Source organism: Anser anser (assembly GCF_964211835.1).
Source record: "Anser anser genome assembly, chromosome: 10".
NCBI classification, from domain to species: Eukaryota; Metazoa; Chordata; class Aves; order Anseriformes; family Anatidae; genus Anser; species Anser anser.
Genome location: NC_139730.1, coordinates 5,481,149 through 5,506,425, shown reverse-complemented (window position 1 = coordinate 5,506,425; position 25,277 = coordinate 5,481,149). Strand labels below are relative to the sequence as shown.

The window sequence follows — 25,277 nt, the reverse complement described above, 5'->3', positions numbered from 1 at the left end:
TTAGAAAGTGTGCCATACATCAAAATGAAAAGTACCACATAAGCTACATGATAAACGTAGGATAAAATGTACTTTGTTTTCCACAAGACAAAGCAATAAGGAAAATGCTGTGTCTGAAGTAATTCTGAGCTTGGAACTTCTGCTGGTTATTTATTTTTATTAAGCAAATATACAACCCTGTAAATGTACCTGGTGCTAACTAAACAAGAATAACATGCAGTCCTGATTGGGAAAAGTTCGGAGCCCAACCTGGACAAGATGATGCCCAGGACAGGCAAAACAAAAGACTATGATTCAGGAAAGTATTGAGAGGTTTTAGGTGAATACCAACAGAATTTATAAAAGAAGCAAATAACGGGGCTATTGAAACTCCACATAATCATTAACAGGTATAAACATATCTCCTTCTTAAACACTCTCTCCTTCCCATTTATTGATTTATTCCCCAGTGGCATATTGTCTAAATCCTACACTGCGAGTCCCGAAGCAAGGACAGCCTTTATGTTATTTGTACAGTGCTTAGCACAGCTCGGCCCCGATCTTTCACCAGGGGCTCTTCTATTTCTTTTGCCAGCATAGCTAGTATAATGAGCAGAGATGAAGATGAGAGCAAGGGAAGAAAAGCATCTGCAAGACAAGAGTCAACAAAATCTGAGGGTGACACCAGAGGACTCCAGGCGGGAAGCGAGAGAGGAGGAGGAGGAGGAAGAAAGAGTTTCTGCGGGGGCAGAGACAGTGATTATCTGACTCTCTTACTTATTTGCTTAGGAGCTCTTGCAGTTTTACTTGAAAATGCACAAGGAGAACAGAAAAAAAAAAAAGTTATTTTGACTTACAAAAGCAAGGAAAGGTCATTAGGAAGACTTGAGAACCAATAAAGCTCTTTAAATCCTTCCTACTTGTAATGCATAGAGCAAAGCTTACAGGAAAGCTGCAGCTAAGAAAATTACAAATGGTAATGCTATTATTTGGCATATAGTTGCCAAAGGCATTCAATATAAAGATTTTACAGAGGTGTCAACTGATATATAGCAAACACACAAACAGTCTCCAGCACTGTAACATATGCAAGGAGAGCTGAGGCTAAATATTAAGCATATGAATTATATATTCTTGCAATGCAAGGCTGAGAAAATGCTTGCTGTGCACCATAGTTAAAATGAGCAATAAATACCAGGGTTAATGCTGGCAATGTCTTGTTGTAGAAGGTTCCTCCAAGCCCCCGTCTCCCAAGTTTGGGTTTCAAACCATTTTCTTCTGTGTTGGATAATGAAGTGATTAGACTGCTCCTTTCCGAGACTGTTACATATTTAAAACAGGTTCCACCGCTGCCTCGTTTTAAACATCAGAACCTGTTTTGGGCGCCAGAAATGTGAAACATGAACATCAATAGCTTTTTCCTGCCAAGATAAGAGCTTGCTGCAGAGGCCAAACATATGTCTTTCTTTCCTTCCCCGAGGAGGTTTCTGGATAAGGAAGAGGTGTGTCTGTACCTGAGCTGCTTAAAATGGCTCAGCCACATATGGGCCTTTTGTAAACTTCCCTTTGCTCTTTCTCCACGGGGCAGGGAGATATTTTGTCCCCGGAGCTGTTGCCATCTGGGTTTCACAGGCTTGGGCTGCCTGAGGTCAGCCTCGCTGGTTAAAGGGATTAGGGTTGGACCCTCGTGGTAAGTGAAAGCAATGGCGGAGGGGCTCTGTGAGGAAGGCTCACCCAGAGGCCTACCCTTTAAAAGCAGCAGCAGGATTTTCCCAATAAAACATGAGGTGCTTCACTGCGACCTCAGTGCCAGCAGCAGTAGGTGAGGGAGGTGATAGCAATACAAATGTGCTGCCACGTGTCAAATCAAAGCTCCTGCACCAGGCCGGGCAAAGCAAGGCCTAGCTTTGCCTGCCAGCTGAGGCCATGCCACTGCAGCCTCCAATGCTGAAGCGCTGGTAGCACTGCCTGTGCCCGACAGGACAAGGCGCAGCTTTGTATTCAGAGAGCTTGCCCAAAAGGCACATTAGTTCTTGCAGCTCAAGTTTAATGAACAAAAAGTGCTCGTAGAAACCAGACCCTTCCCTCCCTCTGACAAGGTGGGGTAGTGTCAGGGCAAACTCAGCTGGGACCTGGAAGAAAGATTTGCCTTGTGTTTTGCTCTGCTTGAGCGACTCCGTGCAACCGAATGCAGGTCTGATCCACCCTTGGCTGCCTTCCCCTGCGGTCTCTGCAAAGCGGAGAGACACCTGAGACAGCCTGCCACCCGGCTGCTGGCTGCCAGCCCTGGGACGCTCTCTAGAGAGACAGCCGTAGCCCAAAACCTCTGCTTTTCAGCCGAGATTGCTTTCCATCCTTTCCGTTTTGCCACGCGAAGCATGCAGAGCTCTGCCTTTTCCAGTGCCGTCCCTGCATGCTAGATGTCTGCTTGTGCCTTGAAATCACAGCCCCAGAAGCACCAGGAAATATATAACAATATATAACAATATATAGCAATTCGGGTAACTCCAGAAACTCGGTTGGAGTGTAAAAAGGGGCAGTATTTCATGTTTACTTCTTCAAACTGCACGTCACCAAAACCAGCACGCCTTCGCATGACCCTTATACTGCAAAGACTAATGGGGATTCACAGCTGTGTTCAGGGATGGTGGGCGTCAAGCTGCAGGGTGACTTCAGCTTCACCCTTTCTTATACATTTTAAAGGCCTTAAGTGTGGTCTGGCCATATGTGTGCAGCCAATCCCTCCCCAGGCACTGAAATACAGCCGCCTTTAAAGTGGAAACAGCAGTAAGAGAGCACAGACCTGGATAGACACAGGAAATGACCCCAAAAACGCAGGGAGTTTTGGATAGCAAAAATGATGGTCGTTTTGCAGGATTTTGGCTCCAGTGAGGAGCCAGGGCTCCTAAATCTTTGCAATCAGCACCATCCAATTTTTAAGCAGTTAGGCACTGACAAATAAATGCACCATTTAACTGCCTCTTATTGAAATTAATAGGAATGAATCATCCTGGCATTTTTGAAAAATCTACCCAAAGCAGCTTAGGTACCTAAATATCTTCAGCATAGACCAAAGTAACTTTTCAAGTGCTAGTTAGAGCCTGCTTTCTAATGTGTCTCATAGCACTAAATCACGTATAATGAATGGGGTTTTTAATGAAGGTGAGAGGATGGGGCTTCAGTTGCCAAATCCCCCCTCGCCTTGAGCAGAGCGTGGCAGTAGCTGTGAAGCTCGCCTTCCCTTGGCCAGCTGAAAGTCGAGCACAAATGTCGCACCCCAGTTCCTCCAGCCTGTTTGCCAGGGTTGCATGCACATCACTTCCATCGAGCCCTGGATTCATGGTATTGCCCAATGCTTTTTTTTTTTTTTTTTTTCCTGGGACCCTGAGCATGCAGAAGCACCAGATGCTTCCTGGGTGGGTTGCACCAATATCCGACATCCTCTCTGCTGTATCATGGCAAACTGCAGCACTCCCTGGCACCCAAAAAGTGACAAATGGGCTTTCTTCACACAGGCTCCCTCCTATTTGTCCATTGAGTTCATGATGAGCTCAAGATAACCCACTAGCTCCATGCTAGAGAGGCAGAAGCTGCTCTCTTGAAGACATCCAGCCACCAAAAATTCAAACTGCTGCAAGCACAGAGGTCGGAGGCAGACAGAAAGAGGCTGCTGGAGAGAGAAAGAGCGGCTGAATCGCTGCTGCGGTCATGAGCTTGTTCTCAGCCAAAGGCTTTAGTCCATCAGAGTTGCTGTGAGAAGAGAAGTGAAGGGAAGGCATTTGGGAATGCTTTGCATCCTTTTGTGTTTGATTTTGGATGGCTTGGGAGGCACAGCACATTCAGATCCCAATGTCATTGTTTAAGGGGTTGTTTGTTTTCATTCCCCTCCTCCCAACACAGAAAATTAAATTTGGCACACAGAGACCGGGCACTGATGACTCTTCAGGGATAGATTTTTATTACATTTAGGGGACAGTCAAAATAGTTTTTGACATTATTTTATTCTAGGAATTATAACCAAAATCCTAAGGGATGGAGACATGCAAAGCCCACTATAAAGCGGTGGGAGATGCTGATTGCCCAAGGCTCCTTTGAAATCCCAGATTATGTTATGGATATAGTCACACAATTGAAAGTGATCCATTTACCACAGTTTAACCAGTTACTGCCTGCCAGATGAGGCGTGGGAACTGCTTTCATGGTCGAAACAAACGTGTTAACTCACAAGAGGTGGTGCTGTAAGAAAGTGCGCACGGCTGCCGTGGCTCAGCTGATGGGTGGTAGCTCCTCCAGCCACCATGATTCAACCATTGCAGTCATGTGCCTGCAGCTCATGGTGAGGAGTTATTATATTGCTGGGATGTATCACAACAGCACTTCTAAGCTTCCAGCATGTGGTGGCCTCAGTGCGTCTGCTGCATGCCTGCAGGTACAGTTCCTAATGCTGAAAACAAACTATAAAGGATGAATGAAGCAAATCAATGTGTAAAGGGCAGAATAATGCTAAGTAAAATGAATAATAGGTAAGTAACACATGTTTTCTGCAACTGCTGGATGTCCAGAATTGAGATTCTTTACTGCATTTGAGGGAGAGGGAGAATTGCTCCATTATAGACTTAGAAACATTTGTTATTGTAGGATTGCTCATTCAGACTCATTGCAGACGTACTTCGGGGAACAAAATAACACATGCCCAAATCTCAGCTGCTATTTGCACATGGTTGCTACTCTGCCTGTGTAAAAATTCTCCATATGTAAAAAATTCAAAAAACTTAAAGCACGAAGGTATCTTTCTTTGAGAAACATGCTTTGTTTCTCATTTGGAAAATATAAAACAAACTCCCCATATTTTTGGCCCAGGAAACTCAGCTGGCTACTTGAATTAAACTGGCCAGTTACATCTTTTCCACAGCTCTGTATGCGGTTAATAATAGCACTACTTTGAAGTTAGCCAGTTCCTTTCCTCTGACAGTCTCACAGAGCTTTCGAAACACAGCTAAACGTTATTATTCCCATGCAGTGGCCCAGGATAAACCATGAGAAAGTAAATGATTTGCTGAAGGCTAAGGAGTGACAGAGCCCAAGTTTCCCGTGTCCCAGCCTGTTCCTGCAGGTCGGTGACATTCAGTTTGGGGGGTCTTAGAGTGCAATATATTTCCTTAAGTAGGAGGCATTTGAAAGCTATTCAGCCTGGTCCTTTCTTTATCACCTGGCTATTATGGGATTAAGTTGGAGGCATCCCCATCTCATATGGCCACATGGTAGACACTTGCCCCATGCTTGTTTTGTGAGAGGAGTTGCTGTGGGACTCAGAAAAAGGAAAGCAGAAGGAGTTGGCGCGAGCATCACAAAATCTGGCCTACCGCTCAGTCTGTGCCCAAATCCAAATATCAGCCAGAAAAGAGGGTTGCAGAGAGCAGGCTCTGAGTGGGATAAATTGTTGTGATGGGCTGGGAGCTATAGATATGGCACTTCTGTTCTTATTAATACACCTGCCATCATTCACCATGTTCATTATCACAACAGTTCTTGTATTTTTATTCATCAGTGAGAGCAAAATGACCGAGCCTCTTGATGCCTTTGTCTGTGAAACACTTTTGTCTGCTGTTTTTGTATCACCTTTGCCATCGCAGCTGTGAAAAATCACCTTGTTAATGTTACAGTGCTTGTTCTTGTGGCCCGGGGTGATCCCTTGTAGACTGGTGGGCAATGCTCACATAACTATAATCTGCCACATTTTCATGCAATTAGTATGCAGCAGAATTGTCCTCAGATACTCACACACATGCAAAAAGATTAAATAAGACCCATTTAGCGTCACGAATCGTCCTGTTAGGAGTTAATGAGGTCTGGTAGGTTGCCAAAGTCCAACACACAGAAAGCTCAGGCAGGCCAGGAGGGGGAAAAGGAGGAGCTGCTGGGTTCAGCCAGATAGACCTTGAAGTGCAACAGCTGTGCCTTGTCTTTGAGGAGAGGATCAAGTAGAGAATATGAGATAGGCAAACGTTGGCTTAAACTTTCTTCTCTCTTTGATTGTCCTTGGACATCTGCCTCATCTCCTGTCAAGAATGTTTGGCAGCTGTGAGCCCAGAATAACACTGCTGCTCAGCCAGCCCGCTATCGCAGTCCTCTAATACTTTAAGCCAACTAGTCTGTGCTGTGTGCCTCGACCGATCCTGAACTATGCTAATGCCTTGAGCTAACTAGGCTTTCTAACAGCCCATGAAATACATAGAAGTGGGGTCTGCGGTTTATTTTCCTCACGTGCTAATTGGCTTTGATTGTTGGCCAATTGGATTTCAAGTTTAGAAAAGGGTGCCCCAGACAAAAGGAAAAGTGCTAACTTAAGACCGTGGGAGAGACGGGCCATTCTGTTCAGTTTCTAATGTAGTAGACTTTATGCAGATGCATAAGTCTCAGGGCAATGACTGTCCTAGAAAGATTTCTCAAGCATAACCAATGCAGTTTCCTATAAGATATATGCTTCCATATAGGCTGAATGTCATTAATGCTCAGCTATTTGCTGGAGTGTAAATTCCTATCTTTCTGAACCAAAGTGTTTGCGCTCATTTTGCCTCAGAAATAAAGGGGTAGGTAATAGGAATGAATACCAGATTAATTCTGATATTTCAGCTGGTGGCTATATAGAACTAGAAATGCTTCTGCAAAAGCTTCATTTTGCCCCCACAGCCACGGCGAGAGAGTAGGAAGGAAGGCTTCCATCTTATACGTACCTCAACCCTTGTTTAACTGAAACAAGCCCTCTCCAAAGAAGGACACTTGGGTTCTGCACCCATGCAGCCTCTGAGCAGGATATGACATTATAAGAGTAATTCTTTGGTGACACCAGCTATATTACCACTGCATTTCTATTTATTTCAAATGAGTTCATGGGAAGAAAATCAAGCCATGTAAATACACCTGTGAGATGAAACAGCCCAAGTGACTTCTGAGGAATCTTTAATGTACTTATCCCCCCAATATCTCTGGCAGATAAGGTAGTGCTATTCTCCATCCTTTGCTGAGGGCACAGAGGGGGAAATTGTGAGAGGTAGTTGGGATCATAAATACCTATGAACATATGTACTAGAGAGACTAAAGGCCAGCTTTTCAAAACTAAAGTAGTGGGATTTGGGCACTTAACCTGCTTAAGCACTTGTAAGAACTTGCTGAAGAACTACAGAAAACTTGATCAGATGTGATTTGCCTTGGTCACATCAGCTTGCAGAGTGGGAGTCTGTGTCCTGAAACCCAATGATAGGAATTTAGTGCCATTAGGACCCAGCAGAGCTCCTGAGAAAAATCTCACGTAAATCCTCATCATTACATAAAACATCTAGAAATAGCAACAGATTATAGCATTGCAAAGATACACTGACTGGCAGTAGTTTTCCTCACTCTGTTTCATGAAGGGTGTCCTTTAAACAAAACTCCATTCAAGATATTTTCACTTGCTCAGCAAATTTTTTGCTGAAGATCCATACAATTTTTGTACAAGCCACACCAAAAACAAGGATAAGCAATAAAGGTGTTTAGGCATGTGCTCATTCTCATACAAAACTTAATGAAGTTTCCTCTGTCCTTTGAGCCTTAAGGCAGCAGATACATCTCTGGTGCCTCTATCCTGGTAGTCCAGCACCTGCCTTTATTGGAGCAAACACAAAATTGTTCTCAAGCCTAGGCCTGATAACATGAACCTTTAGATCTCAGTCTCTAATGTTGTGCCTCATTGTTTTGAAATGTTCGGCTAAGTGTTTCCCACTCAGGTGCATCTTACTCACTCCAGATGGGACCAGAGCTGAGAATGCCGGACCAGCACACAAAAATGTTCTAGCGGTAGTTCCAGCTGGGACAAGAAATAGAAGTGTTGTAAATCTCATGACTCATTGTCCTGACAGTAGTACGGATAATTTGGATAAATTCAGACACAAGGCTGCCTTATCCAAGTCAAGCTTGAGCTGTGAACATTCTGATCCCTTTCTTTGCAAAAAGGTTTTTAACAACAACAAAACAGAAAGGATCCTAGTTCCACCCTATTTCCTTACCCTATGTAAGCTGCTGTAACAAAAGCAAAACCAGAGGAACTGTGCAGGGCGGTGACAAATTCACCAGATTCCTCTGTTAAATCTACTTCTTAGTGATAATATCAAGTTCTTCTCCAGGAAACAAGATATTGTCTCCTGGCGTACAACACACCAGGGGGAAACATACTTGCAAAAACCTCCAGCTACAGTGAATCTGACCTGAAGCACTTGTACTCAGGGAAAGACCTGCAATCGGCCTCCTCAGCAGTTCAGAGACACCAAGGGATTAGCACGGAGGGACTCTGCTGGCTTCCACACAGCCACATGCAAAGCCCCAGGTCCCTGCTCCTCCCTGCAGACGTTATTGTCCACTGGCATCTTGCCTTCTCTGACAGCATTCACAGGAGGTAAATGCTGCCTGTAGGAACAAACTGTCCCAACTGGACTCTTTGCTTCCCTTTCAAGCCATATCTCCTTCCTCTAAGAGCATCTCAGCATCGGCGATGTGAGGAAAACATGGTAGATAGCAGCTGTGGAGCCGAGACTATCGCAACACGCTTCCCTGCCTACTGTATTTTCACGTGGGGTTGTCCCACTTGGGCTCCCTTTGCGTCCTACGCTGCAAACGATCATACGGCCATCACCGAGGAAAGCTGGACACTAGACACCTTCTGCAGCTAGTCAACACGTCTCTGGGCTTTGTCAGGAGGGTTAACTGAGGGCTGATGCCAGTCACCTGCTCTCGCGCGGCAGTGAAGTGTGCCGCTTTCCAGTGCTCAGCGATTCCAGAGAAGCTGCAAGTGGATGCGAGTGGCAGATGCTAACAGACACCAGAGAGCTGAATCGCCAGCCCTGCCTCTCACTGACAAATTGCACCTTCACTGCAAACATCTCCGAGCGTAACTTATCTCCTGATCGCAGCGCTGGCCGCCCCTCTCTGAAAAAGCAGCATCCTTCCAGGTGGATTATTTTCCACTCAGAGACTGATGCCTGCAACAGCAATCTTGAAAGTCTCCTGCTATCTGCTTCTCACTCTTCACAAGACAAGACAAGACCACCCAGTGATTCGCCTGAAGAAATATTACACCAGCCTGTGGGCCGGCATGCCTGAAATTGGCCCAGAGAGCATATCGACGAGTTACCCAGCTTAGAAAACACAAGGGGATTAATAACTTGGACAGTGTGCTGGATAAAAACTAAACTCAGAAACAATTCCACATCCAAACCCCATCAGAATTTTAATCTTTACAGACTTTTAGCTCCGTAGCCCAATAAATCCTTTCCATAGTGACTCATTGTTATCCTGATCTTCCTTATAAAACACACGGTGCAAACAGTGTAACATTTTCCTTTCTTATTGCTCTCCTTTGTAAAACCATCTTTCCTTGTATCTCACTGCCATTTGCCTGTTAGTCATGGACTTCACTCCTGAATGAGCCACTTAAGAAATGTTACACTGATGTCAAATTGATACATGTCTTGTGAATACCTTATACTTTCTCTTTATTTAATGTGAAAGGGTGGTGTTCACAACTGATCAAAAATTGGGGACTTTTTAGTGCAAACTTTCAGATGAAATGCGGTTTTTCTATTGAAAAAAAAATAGCCTTTAGCAGAAATTAGAATATAAGAGTTCACCCAAGGCCACAAACATTTAGGGCTTCAGATTTTTCTTTTCTTTTGTTCCTCTTGGAGAAATTGAAATTCCTTATAGAGGACACTATTTACATTTCTTAAGAAACCCTCCAAACACGTTTTCTAAAGAATTCTGCTGCCAGATCTGGTAAGCTGCAAGCACAAATCCGTGTGTTTTGCTTGTGAGCCTGGTAAAGTGTTTTCCCAGATAGTTCAAACCTGGGAGCCTACATCGATAAATCAGCCCCGGAGGAAGAGCGGACAGATTTTTTCACAAGTTCTGAGCAGGCAGAGTTGCGACAATGTGAATGAAGAACAAAAATACTATTGTCCTGTGAATTAGCTATCTGTCTCAGGCCACTCCCTACCCTTCCACAGGATATGAAAAGTCCACATAGGAATTTACGAAGCTGATTTCTCTACTATCATTGCCTTTACAGCATCAACATGCTCTTTATGTTGATGTCATGGTAAGTGAATCACAAATAAATCAAAGTTTCTAATTTTTTCATCAAGCGAGAACATTAAGACATTGTTGTAGTGCCCCAGGAGCAATGCAAGGCAGACCCTGAAGTCCTGGCTGGATCAGCGCAGCAAGGTGTGGAGTCCCAAGCACATGGGCAGCTTCATGAACCACCATATGATCCCCCCGGAGCTCTAAACAGTCAGCTTACATCTTGAAATTCAGCCTTGAATACATAACAGAGTCCTTGACCACTCTCCTATAGAAAACAAAATCCTGCTTATTTTGGCAGATGTTCATTTTTCCTTTAAAGTGCACCTATTCTATCTTCTTTCTGACTGTTTAGGGTATTTTTTCTAAGCACAACGTTATTGTGGGTTTAGGCTGAGACATGAGTCAATCCTTTCCTTTAAAGCAAACTGATTTCTCCACTTCTTTCCCTGTGATATCTATTTTGGAGGCTCTCAACTCCCTGGTGGGCCAGTGGGACATCCCGCAGCCTCTTTATGGCTGGTGGTCTGCGGGAGGGAATAGGATTACATATCTCAGCAGCCAATGGTGCTGCCTGTAGGTTCAATAAACGGGCTTAAAAAAAAAAAAAAAAAAAAAAAAAACACAGCATGTCCTTCTTACTCTGCTTTGCGTGGTGTGACTGAACCTGCAGAGCCAGTGGGAGCGAGTTCTATAGTGATAACGGTCACCGTTGACTTTCCCTTTCCTGATTTCACCTCTTTCATTATGTTGGAGAGCTTTGTTCCAGACCAGGAGATTATGCAACAGGCTGAGGAGAAGATGTGACTTCAGTGAGATATAGCACACAAAAAAGTGTGACAAATTGCAATGACAGGGGCTCCGATGGTAGCCTGTGATGGAGTGAAATTAAATCCCTAACCAAACAATACAGCATTATGCTATATTCTATAGGCACCCTTGTTGAGGGTAGATTGAGAGAAAAAGAGACGCGCAAAAAGAAAGATGCACACATACTTTCCCCATCCTTGTTCCCAGCTAGCCCTTTCCCCCAGTATCAGCTTGGGAGAAAACAAGAAAAAGCAATAAAAAAATAAACCTTAATGCTTGGGTGCTGAGCAGGGGGTCTGGGGAGAAATGTCACGGGTGGAGACAATGCCCAGTGGACACCCACAGATCGTGGTGCTCTGCTTGGGCAGCCGTGAGGCCCTGTCACCGCCTGTCCCCATGCCTCCACACACGGCCTCCCCGGTCATTTGCCCTCCTTCCTAATTAAAGTGCTCCCCAAGGAGGGCTGGCTTGGAGGATGTGTGTACACCTTTGTATGCTCCACACTTCCTTGAGCAGTACCGCAGGGCGATCCTGATGGCTTTTTTCATGCTAAATAACTGACCTAGCCGGCCTTACTGCCCCATTCATCTCTTCTACATAAACAAACTATTCATTCTCCAAGGAATAGGTGCATCTGTTCGCCCAGGCCCAGCTCCTAAGGGAAGCCAACAAGAGACTTGACACTGTTTAAGGAAGAAGGGAGCACAACATGCTGTTAGAGCAGCAATGCTGTCCTGGGGCCATCCAGGTGTTAAATCACTCAGTGGCCTCTACAGGGTCCGGAGCCAAACACTGAAACAAAAGGCAAAAACACGGATGGAGAGCGCCAGATATCACAGCTCGCTCTCCCTCTGCTTCTCTTTTGCTTGCTAAGGTTTTCAGGAGCAGTATATTGCCGGGATGGAAAATGAAGTTGACTCTCAGAGGCTAGGAGCACTCAACACGACGGCGAGCTTTACGAGCTGGTCAGCACCACTAATGTTCTCAGAATAACACTCTTGTGGGACTCCTGAGCTCAGTTTGCCCTGGAAAGAAACAATAGTTCAAGCTGTGAAATGTTTTACATTCAACTTCCACCTCTCCCCCCTTCTCCAGTGGAGTTGCCATGAGCCCAGACTTTAAAAACATTTCAGACTTAAAAGGTTAAGATTTAAGTGCTGCTGATTTTATCTGGGCTTTTAACTAACATAGGCAGGTGGATTAGAGATATGTGTACAATCTCCACTCTAGACACTTGGGTAAATATGCACAAGTGCTGAGTGAGCCAAGGAAGGAATCTGATGTTATTGTCTATTAATTTGAAAGCAGAGATTAAAGAAAGTGCAGAAATCAGTAGTGTAAATATCAAAAAGGATTTCCATTTATATGTAAGAACATTACTCTAGCAGTCTGGCTATTTCAAATAACATGAAAGCTTTTTTTTTCTGAAGAAAAAGAACTGTGAATTTGTTTAAATTTACATATTTTCTTCTCCCTTTGTTTGCAGGAATGGTCGCCATGCTTGCAGTTAGGAAGCAGTTTGCTTGACAGGGCTGGGTTTTGTTCAGAGCCTGCATTTGCCAGAGGACCTGAAAACAGTAAAAGTATTTCATGAAGTTGCATGACATGCAACTGGGCCGGGATTTCCCCTTCCTTGCATTCTTTTTTTTTTTTTTTTCCAGTAATATTTGTGATGATTTTTTTCCCTTTTTATTTTCACTGCACAACAGCTTGAAAACAGAGTCTGATTTTCTACTAATGCTTTTGTTATTCAGAAATACTCATGAAAATTTGGCAGAAATAATATGCAGGTGATGGAGCATTCAAAACCATTTTGGCTGTGGTTATTGGTTGAGTCAGTGATGTGACTGCCTACCCAGCTCTATGGTATTGCTTCTGCCTTCTGCTTGGATGCCTACAACTAATATATTTTTTTTTTTAATAAATGATGGACAATAAATAGCGAACATCATCAAAACAAATGAAGTGGATGCACTTTCTCTTAGGAAAGAACAAAGAAATGTATCTACTCCATTAATACAGCCTATGTTTTTAGTACTGCACAGAACAATATTTTCTCTAGAATTGGAATTAAGTTGTGTCTGAACATGATAGGTGCTCTTTAAAAGCATACTTTCAGTTAAAATATCAATGTATTCTCTACTTTTATGAAAGCTTTACAAATTCCTGGAGGTCATCTGAATACTCAAAAATAATGCATAATATAACCCCATGAATCAAATAGGCCAAGCTCAGCACTTTTTATTAGCAGAAATATTCATGAATCTTTTATCCTTCTCCTTAGTCCACCAGCTCTTATTTTCACCCTGTTCTCTCTTTAATGCAACATTTCATAGGAATGCCAAGAAAAAGGAACCTGGCTTCAGGTTTAATTGCTAATATTTCTAAATTTAGTCAGCATAAAATCCATCTGAGGCTCCAAAGATTTTCCCTGTAATCTGTAGAACCTGAGTTTGAATCTAGCCCAAGAGAGCACGACAGCAAATAAATACCATCTGATCTCCACAGAAATCTGACAAGAGTTCAACTGTTTTCCACCTTGCTACAAGTATATCAGAGTTGATTTCCCAATGCAGTGCTGTAGGGGAAAAAGTCAATTAAAATGCAACTGTCCCAATTTCAGGGAAAGTCACTGATCAGCAGGAATCACTATACATGTGGTTATTATATGTTTCTTTCTTTCTCTTTTGTATAAAACAGACCAGTATGATGTTCTTGTGCTGCCTTGCTTCATGACTCATGTAACAGCGGACAAACAGCAGTTCTATGAGCCAAATGACCCCAGTTTTCCATGCAACGGTGTGGCAATTGCTGGACTTGGCTTGTTCTTCCTGTCTTTCTCACTTGTTTCTGTGACCATTATGGGTATCACACTTAAAACTCAGCAATATTTGGCTGAAGGCACACAGTATGGGTTTGCCAGTTTTGTTACATACCAACAATTTCCTATTAGTGTAGTTGAAAGGGGATTAGGCTAGACAGAAAGGAACTATCGTGGATGCTAGAAACCAGCCACATTTGGTTATCATTTTGCCTGACCTAATCGTTCTTTACTTTGGACCATGCAAGGGTCTTATGGAATATTTCAAGTTTTAACAACCAAAGAAGAAGTGAAGTTTTCCAGTTCTCTTTCTCTAGCAGCTGGTATCACAGCTCTGCCTATATAGTTATTAACCTTGGCAAATTGTCCTAACTATTGCTAGCATTACATAAATGTACACAACATTATCTTACTGAAGGTTGGATTTACACAGTCTTATGCAGCAGCTACTTGATTTAAATAGAAAGTTTTCAATATTTCAGTGAGAAAGGCTCCAATCCAACAATGATTTAGTTGGGAGCAGTTTTTGCTCAAGATTATATATTTTTGTTTGTCAGATGATTTTGCAGCAAACATTTGGAAAAAAAAATACTATATAAAAAACTCCAGTTTCCACCCAGGTCTAATCTTAAATATCTGTAAAGCACAAAGGACTCTCCCCAGTGAAACACTTAATGTATCAGTTCCTCCCAGTCCAGGAAGATTAATTATCATGTGTAAGTAAATAAGAATTGTTTTCAATTCATTTCCAGATGTAGGAATATTGAGACTACATCAATAATGACTGAATAAAAAGATGAGCCCTGGGTTTCGGACTCCTTCGAACGGTTTGGATCAAGAGTTCATTCAGATTATGTTACGGCTAACAGCTACGCACAACATTTGGCTCAGATTCAGTTTCTTTGCATGTAAGGCCAGGATAGACCTTCAGTTCATCTCCTTCAACTCTTTTCTTAGCCCACACAATTATATTTCACTCACATAGTTCTAAGCTGAGCCCAGTGACATTAATTAAATGAGAGCATTTCAGAAATCAAGAGACAAAACTTGCCTGCTCTAGGCAGAGAGCAGGAGAGACAAGGACTTTGCCGTGGCAGAGAGCTGATAAAGGTGACCATGCCTGGGATTTGCCTCGTGTAACTTCACTTGTCTTTAGGGTAGATTTCTGCATCTGCTCTCACCATGCTTGTACTCCACTGTAGTCTGTGGAGAGCAAGGGCATTTCTCGCGCCCAATTCATCTGCTTTGACTGCTTCAGGATGAGCCCTAGTGCCCCGCTGCTGTTCATTGAAGGGTGACTACCTTGGGCGTGGACAGCTGTGATACAGGTAGCTGAGGGCCATGTAAGAACATCCTCACCTTTTGCGTCCATGTCACTAGCACCAAAAATAAAGGCAGGTTTCAGGCTCTTAAGTATCCCTGTTGATTTAACCAAGCAGTTTCAGCCTAGCGATCCAAGTGCAGGAGAGCATATGGGCTGGGATTTCCAGTTTGGGGCTGCACCTACTGCTAAGGACAGCTGTCTGTCATGCAAAAGTATCTTCGAGGCTAAGATGGGTCTGACTGCATTCTATTTCTTTATGAAAGTGAGAAATTATATTATTGTCCTTTCACTCTCATGAGAGGCGCTTAAATGGAAAAGAGCCCTTGAATTTTGTTGAACATTATCAGGCTCTATTTTATTCTAGATTATTATGTAGATTAGGCAGTGCCTAACACTCAAAATTAAATATGAGTAACACAAAATAAGAATAAATTAAAAAATTGCAAGATGTGCTGGCCACTCCAGCTTTTGTTGTAATATTCTTAACACTGCATGACTAGAGGTGCTGGTTAAAAGAATTCAGTTTGATCCCCATGGAAATGTGCTATGAAGGAAAATAAACTATAGAAAAAGTGAATTTTGGAAATAAAAGTCCTACAAGCAATTGTTCCCTGCTTATCTAGCCAGGATTAGAAAATACAGACTAGTGCAATGCAATCTCTTCCAACATTTCATCTCAGCCATCACGTGTTTCAACTCTCTTCTGAAAGAATAGCCTCTAGGAAGAGGGCTGAGCGCAAAATTCACAGCACATAAATTAGCCTCCTTCTCGAGCTAGTGGGATATTGAGAGGAGACTGGAATTGCTTTGTTACTCAAATGTATTTGACATACTCTTTTGCCATTTTTTTAAACTCTCTTGGCTATTAAATGCTTTGCCCTGAATAGTTGTGATCCCTATTTAAAGGTGAATTGCTTTCCTTAAATCTAATAAATGAGCAGCTTGGCTTGTGTGAGCAAACGTAGCAGTTTTCACCAGAACTTGCATCCGCAGTGGTGATATTGCTATTTGAAAGCAAGAGTTTGAGCAATCACAAAAAATTAATGGAAAATTGGAACAAAAGAGGGGCAGACAGGGTGAAAGAGACCTTTTAGAAAATCTGAATGTCTGTGGATTACTTAAGCTTAACTCTCCACCTTCATATACATCCTATAGCCCGTTGCAGAGTCTCAACATGTCCACACAACCCAGCACATTACACATACAGCACGCAAGACACATTAAGAAATTTGATATTAGGTTTCCCACTGATTTCTGAGCGAGTGGATGTGTGGTTGACTGTCTGCCTTTTTCCCTTTTCCCAGCACGCCTGGATACCTAGTTTTGCTGTCATCAGTCCAAACACATGCTCTATTTTCCCCTCTTTCTAAGCAAAACTCTTACTCCCGCTCCCCCTCCTCAATACATTACTCTTTCCCCTCTTTCATTGCTTCGAAGCAGTAGTGCCTGCCAGGAATGTGAGGGATTCAGAGGGTGTATAGAGCAGCCTGGGGAAGGGGCCAGCAGGAAAGAATTGCCCATCTTTGGCCCAGAACATGAGGTTTTCAATCTTCGTACTAGTCCCTAGAAAAATCAGGAAACAGGAGGATCAGAAGAAAGTGGCTTGCTCGGCCAGTACATGTGTCTATGACTGTGTGTGCATGCACTTTAACGTGGAATCTATATCAGTGATTAAATGGTCTTTAAATCAAAGCCAATAGATAAATAAGGGAACTATTCCAAAACCAAGGGGGTTAAAAAACACTCTGCATGCACCTGCTGGAGACGCTGTGCTGCTGGCTCTACATTTCAACTCTAACCTGTATTTGATATGGTGTTGTTGCAGCTGTGGGTTGGGGTGGTTTATTTAAGTGGCTCCAAATGCTTGTCAGTGTGGCAACCAGCTGAATACATAAAACAGGCTCTCCAAACCCTTTATGGCCCAGGGTCAGAGTAAATGGAATAATAAAATCCAAATGCTTTTGTCTCATTTTCCATCACCCAAGCCTTCCGCATAAATCTACAGCTTTGCAATGACCTTCGCATTCAGTGTCGGGGATGAGGCCGCAGGTCTGAGATACATTTGGTCTTCATCTTAGGTCTTTAAAAGCTTTTTCCAATTAATTTTAACTGACTTCCATAAGGATCAAGTACAGTTTCCTCCTCCCAGCCCCCTCGCTCCACATCCCACCCCCTTTCTCTCCTAGCCAGCATCTTCTTCAACCAGTCAATTGGGGGAACACTAGAGAATAATGCTATTGATCACATTATATGTGGTAGCACCAACAGCAAAGACATTTACAGAATGAGTGATTTAGCAAATGGGAAGTGAGACATTTCTTTAAGGAGTTTTAATTTGATGTCTTCCTCACTGCTGGGTGTCTGGTTTTATTTATTTCTCTACTGCCACATTATCCCCACTCAGATGTCATCAGGGGGAACCCACAGTCTCCTGTGCACATGTTTACAAAGGGTAGGTCACTATTAAACTAAAATATATATGTTTGGGTTTAGTGAATCAAAAATCACCTTGTCTGGAATTAACTGCTGAGGGCTGCTCCTTCCCCCTCCCCATCTGATCTAAATTAGATGTAAAGCAACATCTATGTGCTTCAGTTACAACAAAGAGCAACCCATGCCTCTGTCAGAAAGAAGTCCTCTAGACACTTCCATACGTCCTGACCTTAAGAACACGAGGATCTCCCCTCCAAATTCCCAAGCAAGATTTTAACAACCAGCTAATAAAACGGTGCCTAAAAAACAGCTCGTTCCTAGTTTTGGGCCAGACTTTGAGAGCTGTAGTGAGTGTTAGGGGACACATTCACAACCCAGAGTTTCTATGTTTATTGTGGCCCCATTGGCTTCTGTAGAGCTGAACAGACCTACACGAGCAGAAGTCTTGGCCCATACTGTGCAGATTCGGTCAATAAAACAAACGGTCAGGTACCTCACTACTGGGGACTTGGGCTCAATTAACTTTAGACAAAACAAGGAGCAAAAACATCTATAAGACAGCTGCCTTCCTGTGGCCTGCCCAAAGGAAAATAGCAACTAGCTGGGATCTCCAAAGAAAATCTATATTTCTTGAGATTTCCTGTCCAAAATTTTAAACATTTTAAAAACTGAGGAAGTTCTGATCATGTTGGCTCAGCACCAAAGGACCTGTCTCCCTAATCAAATCAAGGACTCCTACCCAATGGTTTATGAGATTTATCTACCACTAATGCAAACCCCAGCCATTGACATTCAAGGAATTGCACCCCTTGATATGCTGAGAAAACAAAGCTCTTTGTTTGGTGTCAACTTACCCAATTTTTGGGGAAAGAAGGAAGGAAATGCTAGTCTAGTTAGAGAAATGCAAGAAAAAAAGGAAAAAAAAAAAAGGAAACAAACACAGAGAGCAGGTGTTTAGCCAGTCAATTAATTTATATGGCTTCTAGCACAGCACAGGGCATTAACACTACCCCAGCACTGCACACAGGTGGCAGGGTGCATGTTCAGGAGGCGGGCAGGCAGCAAGACATACTGTGAATTTTCTCCCTGAGCAACGCAATTACAGAAACAACTGCAAATAACTTTGTGCTGATCCCCAGTGATGCATTCAGCAGTCCCTAATCTTCCAAATGTCTGCCTATGTGATGGTATGAAAGCTATGGCATTCCTTCAGCCCTCACCTATGGAGAAACATCTGGGCTTTCCTATCGATTCTTTATTTATGGGTTTCTCTTTGAGCACATTGAAAAGGGAGTCAAGTGAAGATCATTAATACAATCCTGAGAACACAAGAAGATACAGAAACACTGGGGAAATGTACAAACGAGACACACAACACATGTATTTCTACATGGAATTTTTTGAAAGTGATTTTCAGGCATGTAAGCTTATAAGAGAAGGAAACAGAGGCACAGGGTGAAACAGTTCAACCATGCCATATAGGGGAGGCAGCAGCTGAACTCAGATCTCCTGCCTCAGTTCTCCATGTGAGCTCCAGGAGCCTCTGTGCCTCGGTTTCACATGTGAAACTCTAAATGCTTAATTGAGAGGCTGTGTTTCCCCTGGAGTGGAATCAAATGAAACACTCAAGCTAGACACTCAAGTAGGCTTACTGGTTTAATTTAAAAGCAAGGGGGACTGGTAGCAGGGAGCTCCCGGTCAGGGGTCATTTGTTGGGGAATATACTTCTCACCTTTGTGTTCCTCGGGGCTGGGCTCTGGCAAACTTAATGACATTTGGCATGTCCACCTGCTCTATCAGTTTATCCTTGAATTAGACAGCTGAGTCCAAAGTAGCTTGAGAGCTTCTTTGGGTCTTAATTTTTATTTTTTGAGATTTTTTTGGCTTTTTAGATTTGGATTATAGTAATACTAACGGCAGTAGAAGTAGTAGGACCCTACAATGTATAAGGGAAAAAAAAATCAATGCAACGCATGATGCAGTTTGCCTGGAGGAGTGACGTTAATTTGGAGCATTCAGCTTTCCCCTGGCGTCTGCTTTGTGATTATACAGAAATAGGAATTTCACAGGATCTTGATCCAGGAGATGAAGCTGACTTCATTCCTTTTTAAGACTCTGCATTTCAGACCAAACATCTGTTTGAAACTTGAGATGAAATTCACATGATTTAGACACAAAGCCGTGAGTCAATTAGATGTCCAGCATGCATGGTCAAGATCCTTGGCTCTGATCCTCTGAAAAATTAGCACGTAAGTAATTTTATACACATAAGAAGGCCCAGTACATTCAATGGGATTACTCCGGGTTATTAAGCTTTTCCCAAGGCAGGGTTCTCAGTTGGAACCAAACCACAAACCACATCAAGTTCATACAGTTCTCATACAAACATTTTGCACTTCTGAAACCAGAAGAATTTTCTCTTCACGGCTCTGCAATCATCACTCAGCAGCGGGGATACTCCTGAAGGAGATTTCTGACTCCACCAGAAGCCAGCGATGGGCCAAGAGGTGCTGAAACTCTTACTTGCAGCCCAACTAATCTATCAAAAAGGGACACTTAAGGCACTGTTGGAGCCAAATCATTCCCAAACAGAATGGTTTGTTTTGTTTTGTCTTTCTTTAAAAGCCATTGAATATTGTCCACAGTTTTTTCAACAGCATCAGTGGCTTTTCACCAAGAGATTTCTTCCTCCTTTTCCCTTCTGATATCAAGAAGCCCCACTTAGTGTCCAGAGGGTGGCCTGATCATCTCCGTGAGCCATGGGGATGTCTGGAGAAGAGGACTTTCCTCTTAAATTACAAATTCTTGTCAGACTCAGTGGGTGAGAGACCCACGTGCCCTCGTCTGGCCACAGAGCACAGCGCACTGGCACTTCTGAAGCTGCCTTTTCAGTGCTGACCTTTCTATTAATGCTAACAGGGTTTGGAGAAATAAAATGTAAATTTGTCTCTAAATGGATTAGTCTAGGCTGGGGGTGGGAAGGAAAGGTGCAGAATGGGCTATTGCTTGGAGCATTTGCACTAAAATTAAAACATTTATGTTTCAACACTTAATTTTATTAGCAGTACTTTGAAGATGCCTGAATGTATAATACCTTCCCCAAGTCCCCTCCATGCTCACTCAGACCCTCAGTGTGTGTGCATGCATGCAGTGCCTTGCTGGACTTTTACACTATATTTACCTAATAAATGTCCTTTTCCTCTCACATTTTGTCATGGGGGTGGTTTGTTGATTGTCGCATTCCGGGTTCTCCAGGGAAGAAAATAAACAGTCTTGCAAGCTTCAGCTCTGCCCCAGGAACCGTGAAACTGCAATCTGGGCTGAAAATAACCCCCCGTTTTCTATCTGCACAACACTGTGTGTGCTCATTTCTTCACATCAGCCCTGAGTTTACATGCAGGAATTGGGTAATACGGTTAATTGGTGCTTATGAGTGCTTTACCTAGGCACAGACCTTAAGAAAGGTGAGCAAACAGCGGTATTCCCACTTTTCAGATGGGGAAATCAAGCCACAATTAGCAAAGATCTATTTGGTTGCAAGGACTGGGAGGAAAAGTAAAGACTGCAATGTTAACCCCAAGATGTGCGGTTTCACATTTGTTAAAACTTGAAAATATTCTTCCTACTCTGCTTGAACCTCAGGGGCTGACCCTGCACAAGTGAAGGTGGAGATCAGTTAGGCCAATTGCCCAACACTCTGTTTGGCAGGACAAGTCTGGGGCCGTCTTACGTGGTGTGATTTGTTTTTCCTTTTTTTGACAAAATAATTATGCGGTGGAAAACATACAGATTCATTAAAATCAAAACGTTTTCATAGGAATAGATCAGCTATGGCAGAAAAACATTGGTGAGAAGAAGTTATGATATCTCATTTCGCCAACATCAAAACATTTCTGTTAATTTCAGTGCAATGTTTATATTAAAATTTGAATTTTCATGTTCTGTGTTTATATATTTTTCTTAAATTGGCACCTAACTGTTATTTAGTGTTTTAATACAGCACACATTTTTCAGAGCACCTTTTTTGGCTTGGAAAATATCAAAATTTCAGCTACTCATTCTAACAGAGACCCAGGTTTTCCAAAATGTCAGCATTTCTTTGGAATAGAAACTCTGGGTTGTAGCCAGGCCTGAGCCCTCCTTATTGTAAATGAGGCCATATTCATTAGACAGCCAGCCACGGCAAACTTATCTTACACGAACATAGATCTACAGCATCATGTCTGGGCCAACACAGAAATCAGAGCTGACATATGGGGCTGACATAGATTCATTCCTAATGAAACACTCCTTTGTAAAAGTGATTAAGGGCAGCATGCTAGACAAATTATTCTAGAAATCTATTGTTTTCAGTGAAGATCTGATCTCTGGAATTTTATTTAAAACCACTCATCAGATTCTATAGGCTGACAGAAACCCCACTCCCATAGAGTGCCATAACACATCCAGCCTTTCTTTTTGCCCAGGGGTTTGTCCATAAGTAGATCCCCCCACCCCAGTTTAAGTTAACCAAGTGGTTCAGCACAGAAACAGGCAGACATCAGGCTGGGGAGTAGGAAAGAGGGCAGAAGCAATTCGGGCACCTTGTCACTGCCGGAGCCGAGGCAAGTAGCTGTGCATTAAATACAGCTTAAAACACAGTGCAGATGTGAAGCACGGAGGGTAGGTACTGTATATACACGCACAGGGTCCCATAAGGTGAAAAAAAAGGGGGGTTGGGAAGAGCAGATCATTCAGTAGTGGAAAAGTATCTGATTGCCTAATGTAAACTGTGATTAGTGGCTCAGTGCCTGGACAGTGAGCACTTTGCAGGCCCCCAAATACGGTCCCCAAATCAGCGTGCGTGCTGCCAATCTGTCAGGCGGTCCAGCTGTAACACTTTCTGGCATTGCAATGTCTTCAGCTGGTTTGTGTCAGAGCCGTCCAGTGCAGGGGGAGGTTTTCCAGAAGTTGGCTATTGAGTGTCTGTCTGCCTGGATCAAGGGTGTTGCCAGTTTAACATCCCAGCAAGGGGTCACCACATCTGGCCACAGAGCCACGATGGGAAGGGGAAGGTGGGGGGGATGCCCCACGGGATTTGGAGCGGGGTGATACCCCATCAGGGGAAAAAGCCACTCGTCCGAAACCGCAGCACTTTGGAGAAAGTCAAGACCGGTGCATAGAAAAAAAAAAAAGTTTTTGAATTGCTCAGAGAACAGCCTAAAATTCACAAGTGGCATTGAACTCCCAAGTCAGATTGGGTCTCAAAGCCCCGAGCATGGAGACCTCTCGCTGAGCCTTTTCCTCCCTGTTACAAATTGATATTTTATTAGCTCAAAGCCAGATGCTTCTCTTTAAAACAGATTAATCTCAAGTTCATCATATCACTGGAGACCAAGCGAGGCAAGGGGTAGCAGCAGTGCCAAACATGTGTGAAGTGAATGAGACCCCCAGGTACTGCAGGGGGAGAAGGGAAAAAGAAAATATATTTTTTTTTTTTTTGGACAAAGCACCACTCTGTTCTGATTTGGTAGCTTCAAGCTTCTTTGGTGAGGATGGCTAAGGGGAGCAAAATCCATACAATAAACCTGGCAGCTCTATGCACCCCCCCGCCACAGTTCCGTATACGTACATGGATGTTGCTCCTGAAGGATAAAGCTGTTCCCATCCAAGGGGAGAGGCAACAACACAACAGGCTGTAATGGAAAAGAGTAGGGCTTGGAAAAGGATTCTTTAAGAGGATCTTGAATCAAGGGTTAATTGTTTCCAAATGACCACTGTGTGGGAGACTATTATGGGATGGGCCCCATTCAGGATTGGTTTAAAGCTGCTGGTGGGTACCTTAAAAGAGGGCTAAGCAGCAGCAGCTGTTTTACATTTAAAGTGACTGAAGTGAGTAGTGAATTACTGTGGGAGACAAATGAGCCCATGACATGATTGGGCCTGGGACGGCTCTCCCAAGTGGCCACTTGTTTCATGAGAACTCCCACCCCCGGGGGTCTGCATTTGGGTATCAAAGGCACCAATAGCACCAATTAATTCAGATTAGCCCAGGAGAGACGGCCTGGTTAGTTGTCTGCTTCTGGATGCAGAACTCCAATTGCTGCCATCTTCTCTGTCTTCAGGATGCCCCTTGCTTATCCCAGGCTCTGGTTTTGTCTCCTTATTCCAGGTTGTTTTCCCAAGGGAAACACTAAGAGCACCAGCATAAGTCAGAAGCCAGCAAGGCCAGCAGGGTTGTGTTGGTGCAAACTATTCACAAGCACTAACAGCAAGACATGGGGCAGTATGCTGTGGAGCTTGGGTTTTGCCTCCAGAGATAAGGGTTAGTGTGGGCCCTGACACAGTTCATTTCAGTGCGTGCTAACACACACAACCAGACCCAAATTTTGTCTGGGATGCCTCCACCCCACAGCATAACAAAATCAAAAGATCAGAATTGACAGTCTACAGATGGGATAAAATGACAGGACAATGCTATCCTGGTCATGAATTTCAACCTGAAGTTTGGTTTCCAACAGCTTTGCAAGACGTGCAGAACTTCCTTTAAACCACCTATTTTTTTTCCTCTCCTTTTTTTTTTTTTTTTTTCTTCAGTACTGCCCTCAATTTGTAATACTTGGGTAGGGATGTTGCTGCCTCCCACTACAACCTTTTCTCTTCCTCTTAATGCACAGCTGCAATGTGCCCAAAGCATCCTGAGCACACTCTTAGGCATTTGGCATTCAGGTCACTGACTTCCTGATGGTACCAAGGGCTAGCGTCAGCCTTCCCAGAATTGAAAGGAAGAAGCAGTCCTGCATGCTATTTACTAAACTGCATTAGTCAAAATACTGCATTTTAAAACCCCCTTAAGTTGTTATACATCATCATATAAGTCATCACAAAATAGTGAGTACGAATTCCTAAGAATTATGTTGACATGGAAATTGTCAGCAGAAGTGCTGGGAAATTTACATCTCCTCATATATCTGTGGTCGTATCCTCCATAGAAATTAACATATTATAACGCTAATATTTCAAGGTAATGTTTTCTCATGAGGATGCCATATTTTATCAGTTAATATCATCTGCGTAAAAACTATTCAATTACAGTATCAAGGAACGTGTGATTAATACTAATATTACGAATGCAATAGCAACTTTGTAAGGTGTCATCATAGCTATTCAAGCAGCTGAAAATGAAAGCAGCAGGGAAAAAAAGTTAGGATCCAGAGTCCTGTGAGGAACAGGGGTTCTTGAGAGGAAGAGTCCTGCAGGAAGCCCTCAATAATGAACTAAGTGGCTGGATGTTATAAAATCATAGAATCCTCTAGGCTGGAAAAGACCTTCAAGATCATCAACGTCATATTATCAGCTAGTCAGAAAGCTAACACCTACAGAACTGAAAATGGCCATAACACGCCATTACAGCTAGGATAGCTCCCCTTCTCCCTTAACCTGTGGATTTGTTGCCAAAGCTGAGTAGCACTGTAATGAGTAATTTATTCCAATCCATTTCCCTCTTCATGAATTGTCAGAAGGGGATCTTGGATTTTTTCAAATGTGTATGTTGTATGTACAACTGATCCTGTCCAAGGTGGTTATAGAGAAGCCATGGAGCTTCTTATATCTCACATGAGCCAAGGTTTGAGAGCTTTCTCTCGGCCTTTTGCCCAAGGGTGAATTTCAATCTATTCAGAAAGATCTGCCATATCATTGTGTGAATCATTTTGGGTCTGTAGCTCATCACATGCATATTCACAATTTCAAATTCAAGCTGTCTTGACAAGATGCTTAGGTCACATGGGCCATATCTGTTCCCAAATTGGAAATGGG

General features: G+C 43.1%; 1 long non-coding RNA gene across 1 annotated transcript; it reads right to left on the bottom strand.

The window, feature by feature from the left end:
- Positions 1-6,811: 6,811 nt before the first annotated feature.
- Positions 6,812-23,659, bottom strand: LOC310904680. The gene is made up of 3 exons (XR_014588530.1): positions 23,092-23,659; positions 12,363-12,470; positions 6,812-11,927 (listed from the first exon to the last, which is right to left on the bottom strand). It is a non-coding gene; the product is annotated as an uncharacterized lncRNA (long non-coding RNA).
- Positions 23,660-25,277: the final 1,618 nt, after the last annotated feature.